The sequence below is a fragment of the Rhinoraja longicauda genome, unplaced genomic scaffold (genome assembly GCF_053455715.1).
Source record: "Rhinoraja longicauda isolate Sanriku21f unplaced genomic scaffold, sRhiLon1.1 Scf000199, whole genome shotgun sequence".
Classification (NCBI taxonomy): Eukaryota; Metazoa; Chordata; class Chondrichthyes; order Rajiformes; family Arhynchobatidae; genus Rhinoraja; species Rhinoraja longicauda.
Window position 1 is genome coordinate 80,001 of NW_027601417.1, and position 5,000 is coordinate 85,000.

Consider the following 5,000-nt stretch of genomic DNA (forward strand, 5'->3'; position numbering starts at 1 on the left):
CAGGGCCTTTAACCCCCGTTCACCGTTTACACTCAACGATCCTTCCGAACAAAACCCTTACACATCTGTCCGTCCAACTGACCCCCGAGATACCTAACACGCAGATTAACACGTCAGCGGTGATCGGCGTGTCATAGAGGAGTCACAAAGACGGGCAAAATAGAGTGGTTGAATAAAAAATACTCACTCAATTGGCCGTGATTTAACGTAGCACACAATGATGCCAAGCCCATGCAAAGTCCAGTGGCCCAAGCAAACAAATAAGATAGATCTGGCTCGGCGTTCCTCATCTCCACATCGTCACCCAGCACGCCGACGCCCAATAACAATTCCCCCGCAAATTGTGCACCTCGAGCGGCAGTACTTTAAACGGCGCCGTCTTCGGCGTGGACGGCATGAACCAAGTCGGCAAGCATCGTCACCCAGCACACAGACGTCCACTAACAATTCCTCCCCCCTGCAAATTGCGCGCCGCGAACGGCAGTACTTTCAAGTATGCCGCCTTCGGCGGGGACATCGTGAACCAAATCGGCAGGCAGGCGTCGTCAGCCGGTCGACCGACCCCCAGTTGCATTGCCCCAACGGCCATTGTGCACTTCGAACAGAACAGTGCTTTTAAAATATTCCGCCTGCCGCGTGTACATCATGAAACAAATGGAAAGGACGAACCGGGCGTGCAACCGATGCACGGAGAGTGACAGGTCGTCAAGCAAGTCCGTGGCAATCCGTCGGCCGACTCGGCCGCGGCCAGCAGAGGCGTTTTGGCCCGGGCGCGCCGAACTTTGCGCGCCCTCGGTATGCGTAACACTAGCACATGCCTTCAAAACTCACTACAAAATAACCCCAAAGTATGCCGCCTTCCCCGTGGGCCTTGTTACCAATATCTTGCCCTGCTTCCTGATGCCCTTATGGGGTCGGCTCTGTTCTTGCAGAACCCTCAGGTGGTGCAGAGTCTGGGCCATTTTATCAATATCTTGCCCTGATTCCTGATGCCCTTATGGGGTCGGCTCTGTTCTTGCAGAACCCTGAGGTGGTGCAGAGTCTGCGCCTTGTTATCAATATCTTGCCCTGCTTCCTGAAACCCTTATGGGGTTGGTTCTGTTACAAAACCCTCAGGTGGTGCAGAGTCTGGGCCACTTTATAAATAACTCTGCCTGCATTAGGGTCAGGGTCAGGGTTAGGGTTAGGGTTAGGGTTAGGGTTAGGGTTAGGGTTAGGGTTAGGGTTAGGGTTAGGGTTAGGGTTAGGGTTAGGGTTAGGGTTAGGGTTAGGGTTAGGGTTAGGGTTAGGGGTAGGGGTAGGGGTAGCGGTAGGGGTAGGGGTAGGGGTAGGGGTAGTTTGAACTACTGCCGCTCCAGGCGCGCACTGTGCGTGGGTAATTTTCAGTGGGCGTCGGTGTGCTGGGTGACGATGCCGCCCAGACTCTGCACCACCTGAGGGATCTGCAAGAACAGAGCCGAACCCGCAAGGGTATCGGGAAGCAGGGCAAGATATTGATAACAAGGCCCAGACTCTGCACCACCCGAGGGTTCTGCAAGAACAGAGCCGACCCCATAAGGGTATCAGGAAGCAGGGTGAGATAGTGACACCATTTGTAAAACCGGCAAATCCCACCCAGGAAACATTGCAAAAATTGGCCTCTAATGCTGGAACGTGGGTAAAGCCAAACAAACACGACACGTTTTAAAAGAACGTTACTAAAACAGCCTGGGATATGCCCATGACAAAGGATAGGCCGAACCTCACCAGAAAAAAAGAGAGGGAGACCACGGCAGAGCTGAGGGATAAACATGAGATGGTGATAAAACCAGCAGACGAGGGGAGCAGTAGGGTTACAAATTAATGTCAATATGGGGCCTGCTCCCACTGGGTAATAGACAAAAACATAGAACAGGGTGACAGGAGAGACTGGATAGCACAGAGGATAACCCGTGAGCGAAATAATGGGGTGTATGCAGTTCAATGTAAGGAGTGTACCTTACGGTACATAGGCGAAACAGGTAAAACAGCCTCAGCGGTGATCGACGTGTCAAAGAGGAGTCACAAAGACGGGCAAAATAAAGTGGTTGATTATAGACAATAGACAATAGACAATAGGTGCAGGAGTCGGCCATTCAGCCCTTCGAGCCAGCACCGCCATTCAATGCGATCATGGCTGATCACTCTCAATCAGTACCCCGTTCCTGCCTTCTCCCCATACCCCCTCACTCCGTTATCCTTAAGAGCTCTATCCAGCTCTCTCTTGAAAGCATCCAACGAACTGGCCTCCACTGCCTTCTGAGGCAGAGAATTCCACACCTTCACCACTCTCTGACTGAAAAGGTTCTTCCTCATCTCCGTTCTAAATGGCCTACCCCTTATTCTTAAACGGTGGCCCCTTGTTCTGGACTCCCCCAACATTGGGAACATGTTTCCTGCCTCTAATGTGTCCAATCCCCTAATTATCGTATATGTTTCAATAAGATCCCCCCTCATTCTTCTAAATACCAGTGTATACAAGCCCAATCGCTCCAGCCTTTCAACATACGACCGTCCCGCCATTCCGGGAATTAACCTAGTGAACCTACGCTGCACGCCCTCCATAGCAAGAATATCCTTCCTCAAATTTGGAGACCAAAACTGCACACAGTACTCCAGGTGCGGTCTCACCAGGGCCCGCTACAACTGTAGAAGGACCTCTTTGCTCCTATACTCAACTCCTCTGGTTACGAAGGCCAACATTCCATTGGCTTTCTTCACTGCCTGCTGTACCTGCATGCTTCCTTTCATTGACTGATGCACTAGGACATCCAGATCTCGTTGAACTCCCCCTCCTCCTAACTTGACACCATTCAGACAATAATCTGCCTTTCTACTCTTACTTCCAAAGTGAATAACCTCGCACTTATCTACATTAAACTGCATCTGCCATGTATCCGCCCACTCACACAACCTGTCCAAGTCATCCTGCAGCCTTATTGCATCTTCCTCACAATTCACACTACCCTCCAGCTTAGTATCATCTGCAAATTTGCTAATGGTACTTTTAATCCCTCCGTCTAAGTCATTAATGCATATCGTAAATAGCTGGGGTCCCAGCACCGAACCTTGCGGTACCCCACTGGTCACTGCCTGCCATTCCGAGAGGGACCCATTTATACCCACTCTTTGCTTTCCGTCTGTCAACCAATTTTCTATCCATGTCAGTACCCTACCCCCAATACCACGTGCCCTAATTTTGCCCACTAATCTCCTATGTGGGAGCTTGTCGAAGGCTTTCTGAAAGTCGAGGTACACCACGTCCACTGACTCTCCCCTGTCAATTTTCCTAGTTACATCCTCAAAACATTCCAGTAGATTTGTCAAGCATGATTTCCCCTTCGTAAATCCATGCTGACTCGCAATGATCCTGTTACTGCTATCCAAATGCTCAGCAATTTCGTCTTTTCTAATTGACTCCAGCATCTTCCCCACCACTGATGTCAGACTAACTGGTCTATAATTACCCGTTTTCTCTCTCCCTCCCTTCTTAAAAAGTGGGATAACATTTGCTATCCTCCAATCCACAGGAACTGATCCTGAATCTATATAGAACATTGAAAAATGATCTCCAATGCTTCCACTATTTCTAGAGCCACCTCCTTAGGTACCCTGGGATGCAGACCATCAGGCCCTGGGGATTTATCAGCCTTCAGTCCCATCAGTCTACCCAAAACCATTTCCTGCCTAATGTGGATTTCCTTCAGTTCCTCCATCACCCTAGGTTCTCCGGCCCCTAGAACATTTGGGAGATTGTGTGTATCTTCCTCAGTGAAGACAGACCCAAAGTAACGGTTTAACTCGTCTGCCATTTCTTTGTTCCCCATAATAAATTCCCCCGTTTCTGTCTTCAAGGGACCCACATTTGCCTTGACTATTTTTTCCCTCTTCACGTACCTAAAAAAACTTTTGCTATCCTCCTTTATATTATTGGCTAGTTTACCCTCGCACCTCATCTTTTCTCCCCGCATTGCCTCTTTAGTTAACTTTTGTTGCTCTTTAAAAGAGTCCCAATCCTCTGTCTTCCCACTCTTCTTTGCTATGTTATACCTCCTCTCCTTAATTTTTATGCTGTCCCTGACTTCCCTTGTCAGCCACAGGTGTCTCTTACTCCCCTTAGAGTCTTTCCACCTCTTTGGAATAAATTGATCCTGCAACCTCTGCATTATTCCCTGGAATACCTGCCATTGCTGTTCTACCGTCTTCCCTGCTAGGGCCTCCTTCCAGTCAATTTTGGCCAGCTCCCGCCTCATGCCTCTGTAATCCCCTTTGCTATACTGTAATACAGACACTTCCGATTTTCCCTTCTACCTTTCCATTTGCAGAGTAAAACTTATCGTGTTGTGATCACTGCCTCCTAACGGCTCTTTTACCTCTAGTCCCCTTATCAGATCAGGATCATTAAAAACACTCACTCTATTGGCCGTGATTTAACCTAGCACACAGTGTTGCAAAGCCCATGCAAAGTCCAGTGGGCCAAGCAAACAAATAAGATAGATCTGGCTCGGCGTTCCACATCTCCACATCGTCACCCAGCACGCCGACGCCCATTAACAATTCCCCCGCAAATTGTGCACCTCGAGCGGCAGTACTTTAAACGGCGCCGTCTTCGGCGTGGACGGCATGAACCAAGTCGGCAAGCATCGTCACCTAGCACACAGACGTGCACTAACAATTCCTCCCCCCGCAAATTGCGCGCCGCGAACGGCGGTACTTTCAAGTATGCCGCCTTCGGCGGGGACATCGTGAACCAAATCGGCAGGCAGGCGTCGTCAGCCGGTCGACCGACCCCCAGCTGCATTTCCCCAACGGACATTGTGCACTTCGTACAGAACAGTGCTTTTAAAATATTCCGCCTGCCGCGTGGACATCATGAACCAAATGAGCAGGCAGGCATCATATCATATCATATCATACACATACAGCCGGAAACAGGCCTTTTCGGCCCTCCAAGTCCGTGCCGCCCAGCGATCCCCGTACAT